The following is a 16,770-nucleotide window of genomic DNA, read 5'->3' as shown; positions in this document are numbered from 1 at the left end:
ACCTGGCTACGGAGGCGCCACTCAATTGAGAAGTACTGTATGTCGGTAGAAGTAACTCCAGAGGAACATACCAACTGTGCATTACTACACTTAAGGCGGTAGGAAATGAAAAAGACCTGGGGTTAATTGTGCAGTCAGATATGAAATTTTCTGAGCAATATAGACAGGCTGCCAGAGCAAGTCCTGTATATCATGTCAATGATATACAGGAATTTTGCTAGCAGGGAAAACGAGGTGATTATCTCTTTGTATAAGGCAATGGTCAGGCCATGCCTTGAGTGCTGCGTACAGGTCTGGAGGCTTCATTTTAGGAAGGATGTAGAGTCGCTTGAGCGTGTACAAAGGGCAACAAAATTGGCGAGTGGAACGAAGGGGGGATTCTCTTACCAAGAAAGGCGCGTAAGTACTGCAAATTACAGTGGCTGGAACTAGGCACCTGCGAGTTCTTCTAATTGAGATGTATAAAGCCTTGAATGGGTTATGCACACTGAATTCTGGTTGGATTCTTCCTCTTGCTCAGATTAAGAACCTGAGGGGACATAAAACCTTCTTTAATGCTGCCGAATGGTGTTTGCGACTTCGTTTTGATATTGTTCTCTGTCTAGCGCTGCGTGTAGAATTTGTGCTGTTGTCATGTGAAGCCAGGTGTTGATCTTATCTAGCCATGCCATTTTCGGTTTGCCTGGGCGTTTCTTGCCTTCGATCTTTCCCTCCAGGATGAGTGGTAGTAGGTGATATTTATGTTGGTTCCTAGCGATGTGACCTAGGTATTTACATTTCCTGCTGATGATGGTTTTGAGCAGGTCCCATTCCGTGTGCATGTCCTGCAGGACCTGTACGTTGGTTATCTTGGCTGTCCACGGGATTTTCAGCATTCTTCAGTAGAACCACATTTCGAAGGCCTGGAGCTTTTTTGTAGTGGCTGATGTTAGAGTCCAGGTTTCTACACCGTAAAGCAGTATTGGCCAGATGTAGCATTTCAATGTGCGTAATTTGAGCATGATGTTCAAGCTTCTGTCGGTGAGGAGGGTTTTCCACTTGGTGAATGTCTGCCTGGCTTGTTCAATTCTGCTTTTGATTTCGGCCTCATTTTTCAGCTGGTCATCAATGAGTACTCCGAGATACTTGAAGCGGTGTATTTGCTCTAATTTTTCATTGTTTAGTTTGATCATGATTTTGCTTGCAGTCCTGCTGACCTTCATCACCTTTGTTTTCTTTTTGTTAATTTGTAGCCCCCATACTTGGCTTTCTATGTCCACTTCGTTCAAGATGGTCTGTAAATCTTGTTCTGAATCCGCTATTAGTGCTGTGTCATCGGCATATCTTAAGTTATTGATGTAGTGTCCATTAACTTTTATGCCGATGTTCTTGTCAGCCAGTGTTTGGTCGAAGATCATTTCCGAATAGATGTTAAAAAGAATGGGAGATAATGGGCAGCCTTGCCAGACTCCTTTTTTTATTGGAATTGGGTCTGTCAGGTCGTTGTCATAGCGAAGCCGGGCTGTTTGATTCCAGTAGAGAGTTGTAATAAAGTTGATATCGTTGTTTTCAAGCCCAAGTTTTCTCAGTCGGTCAATTAGACGGTCGTGGTCTACTGAATCGAAGGCTTACTCGTAATCAATAAAACATATATACACGTCTTTTTGATGTTCATAGCACCTTTGTAGCAATATTTGTAAACAGAAAATTGCTTCTCTGGTGCAGAATCCGAACTGTGTGTTTCCTAGTGCACTTTCGCACTTACATCTTATCCTTTGCTGAATCACCTTGAGGAAGACTTTTAGCACCTGGCTCATTAGACTGATCAGCCTGAAGTCTTCGCATTTCCGGCTGGTAGTCCTTTTTGGTAGGGCCACGAAGATGGATTGGAGCCATTCGGATGGAATGTCGTTGTTGTTGTAGATTTGATTGATTGAACCATTTCGTTAGTTGTTGGATGTTGCTGTAGTCTAGTTGTTTCAGCAGTTTCACATGAATCTGATCAGGTCCACAGGCCTTGCCTGGCTTTGTTATTCGGATGGCATGTTCCACTTCAGATGTTAATATGTGGAGATTGTCTTCCTGTGTTTGTTGTTGCGTTTCTGCCGGTTTTCTGTTGGTGCCGAACAGATTGTATATATAGCTCTTCCAGGTGTCGAGTTTGGCTTGTTTGCTTAGTATAGGTTGATTGTTGTCCGTATATAAGCTTGGGATAGGAGCCAGTTTGTAGATGTTTCCAGCTTCTTTAAGCTTTTTGTGCAGCTTAAAGTTGTAATTTTTCTTGATTAGGTCTTCGATTTCTGCACACTGATCTTCCATCCATTTTTCCTTCACCTTCCGGATTTCCTGTGTAATCTTTTGTTGTATTTCTTTGTATTTTTCCTGGTTGTTGTTGCTTTTGAATGTTCTCCGTTCATCCATTAGGTCTAGTATGTGCTGGGTCATCCACCGTTGTTTCTTTTTCGACGCCTGATGTCCTAGTAGGGTTTCTGCTGTTTCATTGATGCCCTGTTTGAGTGAACACCCGAACGCTTGCACATCTGTTGTTACTGCTTCGATCGATCTGATTGTAGTGTTGAGATGAAGCTGTACTTGTCGCATTGTTCTTCAGTTTCTCCAGGTCGATTCTTTTTGTTGTGCTTGTGCATTTGACTGCTCGTAATTTGAGACGTAGTGTTGCTATTACTGGGTTATGGTCTGATGATATGTCAGCTCCAGGGTAAGTTTTTGCCTTGAGGACACTTGACTTATATCTGATGTTGATTAAGATGTAGTCAATTTGGTTCCTGACGATATTGTTGTCAGAGTCTTGTGGTCCAGGTGTATAGTCGTTGAGGTGGTAGTTTAAACCAAGTGTTGGCAATGCAAAATTTTTCTTCTTGGCAGAACTGGATGAGTCTGTCGCCTCGTTCATTCCGTGTCCCCAAGCCATGTTCTCCGACTATGTTTTGTAGCTTTCCTTGACCGATTTTGGCATTAAAGTCACCGAGGATGACCGTAATGTCATGCTTCTTCAGCGACTTTAAAGTGTTGCTTAGCTTGTTGTAGAACAGTTCAGTTTCTTGATCGTCTTTGTCCGCTGTTGGTGCGTAGACCTGGAGCACATTCAGGTTGATCTTGTTGCCTGCTAACTGTAGTAGTGCGATTCGTTCCAATATTGGGGTGAAACTGGTGACTTTGTTGGCCAGTTGTTTGTGGACAACGAAAGCGATGCCGTACGTCTGCTTGGTGTTCTCTTCTCCTCCGGAACAGAAGACGTGGTGGTCATTTGATATAAACTTCTTTGTTCCAGGCCATTTGGTTTCACTTAGCCCAAGTATGTTGATGTTAATGCATTCCATTTCTTGTAAAGCAATTCCATTTCTTGTAGTAGGCTTCTAACGTTCCATGTAGCTAGTTTCAGAAAATTCTTCAATGCAAGCTCGGAGATTCTTAGCACCCCTGTCCCATTCAAGGGACGCCGAAACTCGGGGCCGTGGTTTATTTTGCTTGCTGTCATTGAAGTTTTCAAGGGAAGGGTAATCCAAGTAGTTTCCCGTTGCTTTCTTGGATCACAATTTAGTTGAAAAGGTCGTGTGTGGACCTTTTGAAAAATCAAATAAAATCAAATTGTGGAAAGAATGGATATGTGGAAATTTGCCTTTTGCCAGTGGGTGGTTAATTGCTGGAACAAACTTCCGTCTGTCATTGTGGAAGTTGATATCTTAAATAAATTCAAGGAGGAACTGGACAAACTTTTAGAGTGAATTGTTGTGTGAAATTGATTTTTTTTTTTTTTTTTTGACTGAATCTACATAAGCTTACACACTTGTTTTCTTGCATCACATGTGTCTCTTACTATTACTACTACAACAGTGGACCCAACATTGAACCCTGGGGGACTCCCCTAATAACATTAGTCCACCAAGAACTATGTCTCGTTACGGCACAGAATATCAAAAAATTTTGAATTTCTTCCAAAATGTCAACTTTGTTCCTCACAGACCTGACTTTTTGAAAACCAAATTTGATAATTTCCATTGGTGTAATAGCTATGACTTTAGTTGGTGGAGAATGCTTATGCCTTTTTGGAGGTTTTACTCTTGATGGTATTTTTTCAGATGTGGTTGATTCCTGGGATTTACATAGATATGAGTTGTTGTAGTAGTGTGGTTAATATAGTGAACAGTGTTTCTTTTATTGTGAGCTGGTATTGACTGGGTTTAGGAAACACAAAGGAGAAACAGCGTTGGTGAGATCTTTATTCCAGTTTGCATCCCATCCACTGAATTAAAGAATTCCGCACACGTAAATGTAGAGTTGGTCTCAGGTGAAGGCAGCATGGGTTTTTCATGCATACACAAACAGCGACGCTTCCACAGAACACAAAATTTATAGACAATACATATGGCACAATATGGCTTAAGTCGCAAATGCACCTAATAAAAAACAAAGTTAAAGCTTTTAGGCCATAATAGGAAACGGAGAGGTGATTTGTTGCATGCCTTTGTTAGTGGGATTTTTTTCTTAATACTAGCAGATCCTTGTACTGACAAGCCAAATCAGCAGGTTTCCAATTCAGTCGTAGTCAATCTAGAAAGAGGAATAACTGGTGCTCTTTGTTTGAAGTTGATAGACTTGATAGCCAGCATGAAGCTTTTCTATAATGGCTTTTGTAACAAGGGCTGAAATAGGTAATGTGTTCAGACATGTAACAATCTGCCAGCATGATGATGTAGGAGAATTGAAGCATGGAAGTAGCTTGGAACTGGTGGCAGTTCCTGTCTGTCTTCTTGATTTGAGATCCAAGTTGTTTCCTGAATTTCAGACCTTTTGTTGACAGAGAGTCAAATGACAAATTATGTTAATGAGTAATTTACATAAATTGATGTTATTCTTCCATACTGACATGGTTTCACTATGCTCTGGCTAGAAATATTGCTATTTGATTGCATCCTGTCTGTTGATTTGAGTGGATTGGATTGGCAAGATGGCATCATGACAGCAGGACAACATAAAATAGTAACTGACAAATGCTTCATCTGTGTATTGACATAGTTAACTTATCCACTGACATTAGAAATTTTGTTTGCTCTCTCTGAATATGATTCTTTATTTTTAACATAGTTTCAATTCTTATCAAAGTGAAGTAGGGACTTAAATCCTGGCTAGCTTTAGAGACTTTTGCAATGACCTGTATATAATTCTTTATTTTTGGCACCATTGCAGTTATAAATGGGATGATGGGCTATTTGAAATGCCTTATAAGTGGATGAGGGTGTATTAATTCCACTAGAAAGGGGTATAGGTGGAAGTATACCCCTTTTTTTGCCATCTAGCTTCAGTCAGTTGGCCTTAGGGCCAAGTTGATTGACTTGTTGCAAATTGTTGTCTTTTTCAAAGGAAGGAATTGTCTTAAAAAAACTCACAAGCTTTGGCAAGTTTTCAAAAAAGACTTCCTGTAGTTCAGATGCATAGGTGAAAATTTCCTCTGAATGTGTCAGTAATAGACTGGAATTTCGGTTTCTTGACTGATTCATCTAGGAACAAATTTGCATCTGAGAGATCAGAATAGATGGCAGGACCAGGTCGGTGCCTCCGTAGCCAGGTGGGAAGGAGCAGCAGTGCTTAGCACACGCTTCTTGATTATACCGGGGTTCGAGCCCATCACCACCAAATACGGAGGATGCGGAAAGGTCAGGGAATGACCACCACATATCCCAGAGCAATATGGCCTTAGTTGCTAATGCTCCTAAAAACCAAACAACAAACAAACAAACAAGGACCAGGTCAAGGCAAAGCAGTTTGTATAGCAGTGTCTCGCTTGCCAGATTCCACCATGGACACATAAAAGTCGGTCAACTTTAATGTAAAGAAAATAGATATTTAATGATCTTTATGAAGCCAAAATAAGTCTGTAACTCTTGGAACATGTGGCACAAAATGCTTCTCAGTAGAATATGCTTTCAGCAGTGAGGTTGTGGGTGGATTCTCACTCTGAATTTTTGCTGGCTCTGTGGGATAAGTGTTTTTGTAGAATTTTTTACTTTTGTTAAAATGAAAACTTTTTACAATAAATATTTTAAAATATTAATATGTTCTTTTTTTTTTTTTTTTTTCACTTTATTGCTCAACGCTAGAATAAAATTATCATTAAAAATGTGTAAATAAAACCCTTTGTTATTTATTGGGCAACAATATCCTTTACAGCTATTTATATATTACATTCTTTTTGTGTCAATTACCATTTTTGTAAGTCCAAATTTGAAAAGTGAGTTCAACAAATGTAGTTTTCTCCTCCCATTTTCAAAGCTATTTTGCTGCTGCCATCTGTTATAAATTGTGTGCGGGAACTTGGTAACACAGCTAAAATATGGCGTCATGTATTACAAAAATTTCAAGATGATTTGTACATTATTTTTTGAAGTGACCTTCAAAACGTGAATCTGTGTATATACTGTCAAAAAGGTTAAATAATAGCACCCAACCAGGGAATTGGTTAATTATTGGAAAAGTCAGAATTTTCTAGTGTGCCAACATGTCAGAGATAAATTTAAGTGTCCCTCAGCAGTGACATTACTAGGTTGCCATGGTGCCATTCAGATTTAGCACTCCTGGAGACAGTACTTCTTCAGGGATATCTGTTGTCAATTTAATGCTAAGTAGATGCTTCCTGACTTTAAGCAGTTGATGATCTTGGAGATAGATCATCAACTGCTTAAAGTCAGGTAATTATCAAAGGGAATGCCATAATAAATTTGTATTTAGAAAGATGGTTTATATTGACTTGCTGTTTTAACAAAGAAATTTGAAATTAATTTCACTCCTCACATTTAAAAGAAAGCAGTTTTTTCCCTAACTTACAAACAACGTAAAGAAACTGATTTAAACCTACCTTTTTTATACTTCATTTTGAGCTACAAAAAAACTTAAAAGATCCATAATGTTATTATAGGTATTTTAGTTTTTCTCTTGAAGATATTGCCAAATAATATTCTGTCTACATTTATGAAAATTTATACGTCACAATACCTTACACAGTCTATAAATACAAGCTGAAAGTAAGTGCTATCTTTCATGCAAAGAAATTACAGAGAAAAAAAAAAAAAAAAAAAAAAAAAACAGTTTCTTATTACTACACTAGATCTTTTTATACATCTGTGCTGTGCATTTTATTGCTACTTACACTCATAACCAACCAGAGCTGACCCATGCCATAAATCTCATATTGTCATTAATTTCAGTGACTGCTAAAAATTAGGTATTACATTTCATTAACTTGCTTTTGGGTAGATTATGTATCAGCAGTATTTCTAATAATAGTCTTGTTACCTTCATTTCCCTTTACATCATGTTATGGTTAACAGCAGGCTCAGACCACAGTTCACCAGAATGCCATTAGGTTGCCTTTAATTAATTTTAGGTATGTGTAAATTTAATTAATTCTGTCAATTTGTTCATTTAATTAGTGTATTATTTTTTGTAGATAACTCTAATCCTATCTATAATTACAGTTAAATGTCATCTAGCTTCAGTCAGTTATAAGAACCCTGAAAAAATCTTAACTTACCGTATTATTTGCTATGTAAGAATTATGTATTGAATTATGAATTTGACCCCTTATTGAAAGTTTAATATGGTAATATGTTTGGTTTGATTGGATCCTTGCTCACTTTAACCCCTTAATTGATAACGTTGGTTTTTACAGAATGTTTCCAATTTTTGAACATGTGAGGACTAGGAAAGTCTTCTATTTAATATTGAATCCTCTAGTTCAACTTTACATGACTGAGTTATTTCAATCATATCTTAGACAACAGGGATAAACTTTTTGGTTATCCCTGTTGAATAGGAATCTACAAACATTACCAAGTTGTTGTGTAGGGGTTTTGTATTGGAGTAAGAGAATATATGAATACACACACAATTAGAATTTCTCTAATTTCAGTTTTGTGTGTATCAATACAATAAATTCTTTTCTATAAATAATTTGCCTGGTAAAAGTAATTAAATAGATAATTTAGAGTACTTATACTTTGATTCAGCATTCACAAATGAAATAACTTTTCACTTAATCTCTGGAGGCCCTCCAACTGGTGGAGGCCCCTGGACTGTAGCCCCTAAAGCCCATGCCTTAATCCGGCCCTGGTGATGTTGGCGCCATGCCAACTGTTTGTAACATAGGAACTTGTCTAATGCATATTTGCATGTCACAGCATAAATGTGAAGCCATGCTTTATGTCATAGTGTATGACATTCAAAGAATACCTGAAGTACTTGCTTATGACATGCCTAAGTCAATTTCAGTTTTTCCAGTATAGATTGAAGCTGATCTATTATAAGTCTAGTTCAAATGGTAATTTTTTATAATTATTTCAAAGTATTAGGTTTTATATATATATATCAGGATTTGACTGCTAATATTCAGGTATTCCTCAACATATTTCTCTATATTAGTGAGGGAATTTTTTAGCATTTGATTGTTCATCTTCAGTATATTTTAGTAGTTTATGCAGTTTTTCCTTTTCAATACAGTTTCATATGACTACAATTTCAAAGCATAAGTTAGGGTATTAATTATTTGAAAAGTTTAAGATGGCAGAGAGTGACGAATCTCCAGGAGCCAAAGAACTTGGACAATGTTCATTGCAGCGTAGAAGTGTGGAAACTCCAAAATGGATAAGATGAGCAACTTGACAATGTCATAGAAAACATTAGCTGTTACAATAACACTATATTATTTGTTCTTCCAGTTGATGCAACAAAGTACCCATAGGGAGAATCTGTGGGGAACGGAAGAATTTGTATTCCTCCCCAAAAAAATAAATACAAACAAATTCTTTCTATACTCTTACACAGCCACACAAGGTCAGAGGAATTGCAACACAAAATAAAAACTGTTATAGAGCAGATATACATACCAATTCTATCAGACTTATAATCTCAAATCATACGCTAGTATTTTGTAGTACATAAAGTCATATTAGTTAAATGAACTTCTCTATTAGGTAAACAAACTTCTTCAGTACCTGCAAAAAAAATTTTTTTTTTAAATTTTAAAAACTCAGTATTCATTTTATTCCTGTTTCCACTAGGAAACCATCCAGTACCGATTTGAACTCACTCTCACATTGGTGTACAACTTATTCCATTTCTGCCACTTCCACAGTTGGGGGACAAAATGCTACCCATAGGTGAACTTCATGAAATCCATTCTTCTGTTATTTCACAAAATTTTATATTTATGCTCCTTGGTTCTTGTCCCACCTATAAGAAAGAACAGACCATCCTGATTCATTTTACTGAACTCTTTCAGCACTTTATACACCTCAGCAATCATCCTTTAGATATCTATATGCAAGCTTTGCAATCCATGCCTTCTAAGCTATTTTTGATATATGCATTGATTTTCAGTTATTGTGTCAGTTTGGTGTGACATAAGCATTGGGAGATCAAAATTGAGAATAGGAGTGTGTTATAGGCCTAATTACTCTGATGAGTATTATAAGAAACTGTACAGGGAAATAGAGTGGGGCCAGTAAATCAGAGAGTCTTATAATGGGGGATTTTAATTTCCCAGATATTGATTGGAATTTGTGGGTTGGTCACTCACACACACTAGCAAGGCTTTTGTGGATTTATTGGATGATTGTTTTCTACATCAGCACGTTAGGGAGGAAATTAGAGGGAGTAATACTATTGATCTGATTAACAGTAGTGATTCTTCATGCATTAAGAATCTGCAGATAAAGGAACCACTAGGTGGCAGTGATCACAGTGTGCTGAAGTGGGATTTACTCATAGAGGTAACTACCATCAGTGGTAAAGGGAAGGGTTTTTGCTTTCGTAAAGGCGATTATGGTGGTCCGAGACAGTATTTAAATTCTATACAGTGGGACCAACTGATGATGTTACCAACAGCAAATTCAAAATGGGGCCATTCAAAGACTTTATCTTGGAAGCTACTAGGCTTTGCATACCAACTAAGAAATATTGTTCAGGGTTCAAACCGAAATGGATGTCAGATGAACTAATGAGACATATAAAATACATATAAATTAATAGGTGACATGAAGCCTATGATAGATATAAGCTGGTCTGTAACCAAGTCACAAAGGAGATTAGGCAGGCAAAGGCAGATTATGAGAAATATTTGGCAAAGGATGCAAAGAAAAACAGCAAAGAGTTCTTTACCTATGTAAACTCTAGAAGGAAAGGGATGAATCAGGTTGGTCCACTGGATATTGATGGTTCAACTGTTGATGATCCTGTTCACATGGCTAACAAACTAAATGAGTATTTTGCATCTACATTCACACATGAGGAGTTATTCAAGGAGGGGAATGCCAGAGGTGAATTAAACTCTGGCATTGAGCTAGATGATTTTGTGATAACTGAGAGCAAAGTGGAGGAGAAATTGTTGAAGATAAACATAAAAAAGGTACCCGGGGTGGATGGGATCTATCCAGTTATATTAAAGGAGGCAGCAAAGGAAGTAAGCAAACCCTTAGCCATAATTATGAGAGCTTCCTTGGACTCAGGGGAGATACCCATGGACTGGAGATGTGCAAATGTGACCCCAATTCACAAAGGAGGATCAAAGTGCGACACAAGTAATTATAAACCTGTTAGTTTAACTTCTGTTCCAGGAAAATTAATGGAGGCACTGATTAAAGAAGCACTGCAGGATCATCTAGACAAGACTTCAGTTATAGCTCGGACACAGCATGGTTTTGTTAAGGGAAAGTCTTGCCTGACCAATTTTATTGGATACTATAATGTGGTCACAAAGGAACTGGATGCAGTGAATAACTCTGATATCATATATTTGGATCTTAGAAATGCTTTTGATACTGTTGCACATGGAAGACTGCTGCACAAATTGGAGCAGTGTGACAATGGAGGCAAATTGCTGCTGCTATGGATAAAGGGATGGTTGAGTGGGAGAAGACGGAGAGTGCTAATCAATGGACACTGCTCATTGTGGTCTAATGTTATTAGTGGAGTCCCTCAGGGTTCAGTGTTGGGTCCATTGTTGTTTTCTGTATTTATAAATGATATTGATGATGGTATATCAAGCTTAATGTCCAAGTTTGCAGACGATACGAAGGTTAGCAGGGTTGTAGGACACGAATGACAGTATGCTGCTGCAACAGGAACTAGAAAAGTTGAGCAGATGGGCTGAGAGGTGGCAAATGAAGTTTAACATTGACAAATGTAAAGTACTACATATGGGAAACAGTAACCCCAGAGCAACGTATCAACTCTGTGGTACTACACTGGCAGTGGTAGAGAATGAAAAGCACCTAGGGTAATTGTGCATGCAGATATGAAGTTTTCTGACAGTGCAGATGGTCTGCAAGAGGAGCTCATGGTGTCTTGTCAATGATATACAAGAATATTTCTAGCAGGGATAAGGAGGTGATATCCCCTTGTATAAGGCAGTGGTCAGGCCACACCTTGAGTACTGTATACAGGTCCAGAGGCCTCATTTTAAGAATGATGTAGAGCTGTTGGAATAAGTACAGAGAAGGGCAACAAGATTAGTGAATGGATAGTGTTGCTCTTACGAAGAAAGGCTTAAGTTTTGCAGATTACAGTGTCTGGAGACTAGGCAACTGCAAGGTGATCTGATTGAGGTGTATAAAGCCTTGAATGGTTTGAGCATGCTCAAAGCTGATGAGATTCTTCCTCTTGCTCAGACTAATCACCTGAGAGGGCAAAAATTCAAATTGAGGAAAGACAGTTGTAGGATAGGTGTACGGAAGTTTGCCTTTAGCCAGCGGGTAGTTGGTTAGTGGAAAAGACTTCCATCTTTTGCTGTGGAAGTTAATAGCCTAAATAAATTTAAGGCTGAGCTGGACAGGTATTTGAAATGAACGAAGGGATGAAATGGGAGCAGGTTTTTTTTTTGGCTAATGCCGCATAAGCTTGCTTTCTTGCATCATATGCTTCTGCTAATGCTAACTGTTCCACTGGCCCAATATGTTTTCAGAGGGACGTGGAATGGTGGAAGGTGAGGCATATGCCAGACGGCCAACAACCACTCAAACTTATGATACTGTCCACAGAGTGTGAGCGTTAATTCATTGAGATCAAAGGTTAAAAATTATAATGATAGCTGATGAACTGAAATTAAATCAAGATTTTGTTCACAAAATTTTAAGTGAAGAATTGGCCATGTGAAAAGTGTGCATGAAAATGGTTCTGCAAGTTTTGAGTGATGGACAAAAACAAAACTGCATGAACATGTGTCTTGATTCTCTGTAATGGTTATAGATCGATCCAGTTGAAATGAGTCTTTACTGTGATGAAAGCTGGTTTTTCCCAGTATAACCCAGAAACCAAATGCCAATGTGAGGAATGGCACATCTCCATCTCGAATGCCCAAATCAAAAGTGAAAAAACAATGATTGTGGGTGTTTTTGATTATCGAAGCAACATTTACAAAGAATTCTGCCACAGGCAATGAACCAAAATTATTACAGAGAAATTTTCCAGTAGTTATGGAAAAGAATCCTTTGTGTGCAACCAGAGATCAGTCAAAATGGGATCTTCCACCACAACAATGCACCATCCCATTCTGCCTTCTCCATTACAGAATTTCTGGTGCAGAAAGCATTGCAGTCCTCTCACAACTGCTATTTTCACTAGACCTTGTTCCATGTGATTAGTTTTTGTTCCCAAAACTTGAAAAGAAATCAGTTTGATTTGATAGAGACAATTCAAAAGGCTGTAACCAACACTATAAAGGAGCTGGCAAATGAAAACTATCAGTCTTGCTTTAATGACTGGAAATGCTATTGGAGATATTGTGTAGCTGCAGAAGTTATTTTGAGGGTGACCGTGTTATTCTCCATAATATTCAAAATAAACATTGTTATTGATTTAATCTCATTACTTTTCTGACAGACCTTGTATACCCAGTAATTTTGAGGGAGGCTGCCAGCAAGTGCTTTGAAGTTAATTTTGATGTCATCATTGGACATGGGAGAGATTTCTTTGGATTCCTTCAGTGGCAGGAAAAGTCTTAGAGGCAATGATTAAGAGTGTAATGCAGAGACATTTAGATATAAATGGAATTTTGAAGAACACACAACATGGTTTTGTCAAGGGAAAATCGTGTCAAAACAGCTAACCTGGTAAGCTGTTTTGACACAGTTACTCATGAGCTGAACATAGGGAACAATTTCAACATAGAAGGATTTTAGCAGTGCATTTGACTCAATAAGCTGAAACAGGTTGGAAAACTTTCCAGTAATCCTAACATGTTAGAGCCTGTTGGGATTACTGGCAAGTTTCTAAGATGAATTACAGGATGGCTGCAGGGCAGAAGGCAGAGGGCTGTGATTATTGGATATTATTCTTCAGATTGTTGTAATGTCAAATGCGGGGCCCCAAGGATGACTGCTCTTCTTTTCTGTTTTTATAAATGACATTGACAAAGGGATATAGGACGTGATGTCAAAATTTGCAGTTAATGTTAAGGTTGGAAGAGCATTAATGATCACTGTCAAGCAGTGCTCCTTCAGTATAACATACTGATGAATATGACAATTTATGAGCAGTGTAAACAGGCAGGAAAGCCCATGCTATTCTATCGATGATTTATCAAATAATAACCTGTATATATAGGGAGGTCACAAATCCACTGAAAATTGTAAGACAGCACTTACAATGCTGAATCCATGTATTAGTTGAGGTATATGATGCAAGAAAGCAAGCTTACATAGCAGCAGCCAAAAAAAAATAAAAAAAATAAAAAAAACGCTTCCCATTTCACCCATCCGGTCACTCCAGATATTTGTCTAGTTCAGCATTCAATTTATTTAAGCTATCAACTTCCACAACAACACATGGAAGTTTGTTCCAGCAATCAACTACACGCTGGCTGAAGGCAAACTTCTGCACATCTATTCTACAAATGTCTTTCCTCAATTTGAATCTATGCCTCCTCAGGCATAGATTCAAAAATCACTCCTATCGTGTCTGGGCAGAATTGACGGCACTTTCACATTAAACCCTAACTCGCGACTTTTTTTCAGATTGACCTTAAAAACTGAAGGGATTAATTCTTAATCCTTTTATATCTTCATTCCTGCTTTCTACAGCATCAGCTTTATTGCCTAAAGGCCAGAGGTGCAAAAATGCTTACCTGGATCTCTCGAAATCAGTTCGTTATATGGATATTTTCTTCGTTATATGAATTTTCAATGTAATGACCAGGGGGAAATTAAAGAAGTTCGCTATATGGAAGTTCGTTAAAGGGAGGTCTGACAGTATATGATATTAAAATTATTTTTTGCATTCAGTTCCTTTGTGACCACATCATAGTAGCCAATCAAATTTGTCAGACAAGACTTCCCCTTAACAAACCCACGCTATGTCTGCACTGTTACTGAAGTCTTGTCTAGGTTGACCCTGCATCGCTTTTTTAACCAGTGACTCCATTATTTTCCCCAGAACAGAAGTCTATAATTATTTGTGTCACCGTTTGAACCCCCATTTGTGAATTGGGGATACCTTTGCACATCTCCAGTCCATGGAGATTTCCCCTGAATCTAAGGATGCTCTCGTAATTGGCGCCTCCATAGCCAGGTGGGAAGGAGCAGCAGTGCGTAGCACACGCTTCTTGATTAGACCGGAGTTCAAGCCCGTCACCACCAAATACAGAGGATGCAGAAAGGTCAGGGAATGACCACTGCATATCCCGGAGCAATATGGCCTTAGTTGCTAATGCTCATAAAAAAAAAAACCAAACCAAACTAGCTCTCATAATTATGGCTAAGAGTTTGCTTACTTCCCTTGCTGCCTCATTTAATATAACTGGATAGATTCCATCTGCCCCAGGTGCCTTTTTTATGTTTAACTTCAACAATTTCCCCTCCACTTTGCTTGCTCTCCATTATTACAAAATCATTTAGTTTTCTGTTAGAGTTTAGTAAACTTTTGTCCTCCCCTTCCTTACAGAATTACTCATGTGTGAATGTAGATGCAAAAAAGTCATTCAGTTATTATTATTAGATATATGGTGCAAGGAAGCCTGAGGCTTGTGCTGCACCAGCCAAAAAAAATTCCCCGAGTTACCCTGTGAGAGAGAGAGAGACTCAGAAAATAGAATGGAATCACCAAGAAAGAGAAGAATGATGATATCCAGCTCAGGACCCTGGGTGTGCCAAGCCCATACTCACCAGGCGTGAACCTCTGCAGTTTGTCAGCTATCTGAGCAGATCATCAATAGTCAAACTACCAACATCAAGTGGAGCAATTTGATTCACCCACTTCCTTCTAGAGTTTACATAAATAAAGAAGTCCTTGTTGTTTTTCTTTGCATTCTTTGTGAAGGATTTTTCATAATCAGCCTTTGATTACCTAACCTCCTTTGTGACTTGATTATAGACTAGCTTATATCTACCATAGGCTTCTGTGACACCTGATAATTTATATGCATCCCACGCATTTTTATTCTCAGCCACGAGTCTCATTTGTTCATCTGACATCTATTTAGGTCTAAATCTTGAACAATATTTCTTAGTTATTGTGAAAAGCCTAGTAGCTTCCAAGATTAATTCCTTGAAGGCTTCCTATTTAGAATTCACTGTTTTTAACATCATCAGTTGATCCCACTGTATAGAATTTAAAAACTGTCTGAGACCACTGTAGTCACCTTTATGAAAAGAAAAACCCTTCCCTTTACCCTTGATGATAGTTACATCTTTAAGTAAATACCATATCATTACACTGTGATCACTGTCACCTATTGGTTCCTTTATCTGCAATTTCTTAATGCATGAATAATCAGATCAAGAGTATTACTCTCTCTGGGAACCCCTCAAATATGTTGCTGTAGAAAACAATCCTCCAATAAATCCACAAAAGCCTGCTAGCGTAAGTGACAATTCACAAGTTCCAGTCAATATCTGTAAAGTTAAAAATACCCCATTACAAGACTTTTTTTCTGATGTACTGGCCCACTCTATTTCTCTGTATAATTTTTTGTTGTGCTCATCAGTTATTAGGACTATAAAACACTCCTACTCTCGATATCCCTTTCTCAATGTTTATGTCACACCAAACTGATTCAACATTGCACTGACCACCCATGTCAACTGGATGCACTTCCTTAGATTTTGTGTGTTTCTTAACTAACAGCATAACACCTCTTCCCTTCCTACCCTGTCTATTCTTTCTGTACACATTGTACTCCCCAAATTCCAATTCTGCACTGCTTATATCTGTGTGACACCATGTCTCTGATATCCTAACAATATCTTCTTTTGATTTCTTGACCAGCACTTCAAATTCGTCAAATTTATTAACTATACTTCTAGCATCAGTGTACATGCAAGTATACATGCACCTGTTCTTACTCTTAGTTACCTCAACACAGCCCATGTATTTATTTGTTCCATGATGACTCCGAGCAGCTCTTGAAATCCCCAGCAACTTGCTCTCTAGGCTGCTGCTCCTTACAGTAGAAGCAGTGCAAGAATTACTTTTGCCTCTACCTGCAGTTACTATTAATCTTTTAGTAGTAGTAGTGGCATGTGATGCAAGAAAGCAAATGTATGAGCTTATGCAGCAGCAGCCAAAAAAAAAAAAAAAAAAAAAAAATCACACCATTCCCTCCAAATGCCTGTCTAGTTCCTCCTTAAATTTATTCAACCTATCAACTTCCACAACGACAGATGGAAGTTTCTTCCAGCAATTAACCACCCGCTGGCTAGAGGCAAATTTCCGCACATCTATTCTACATCTGTCTTTTCTTAATTTGAATTTATGCCCCCTTAGGTTCGTAATCTGAACAAGTGG

The 16,770-nt window shown here is 38.1% G+C and overlaps 1 protein-coding gene across 9 annotated transcripts in view; it reads left to right on the top strand.

The window, feature by feature from the left end:
• Positions 1-16,770, top strand: part of PMCA (plasma membrane calcium-transporting ATPase 3) — a 1,183,542-nt gene that overhangs the window by 1,028,724 nt on the left and 138,048 nt on the right. The gene's annotated exons all lie outside the window — the stretch shown is intronic.

This window comes from Mastigoproctus giganteus, chromosome 13 (genome assembly GCF_048544385.1).
Source record: "Mastigoproctus giganteus isolate SK-2022 chromosome 13, ASM4854438v1, whole genome shotgun sequence".
In the NCBI taxonomy this organism is placed as follows: domain Eukaryota; kingdom Metazoa; phylum Arthropoda; class Arachnida; order Uropygi; family Thelyphonidae; genus Mastigoproctus; species Mastigoproctus giganteus.
This window is presented reverse-complemented; position numbering and strand designations above follow the sequence as displayed.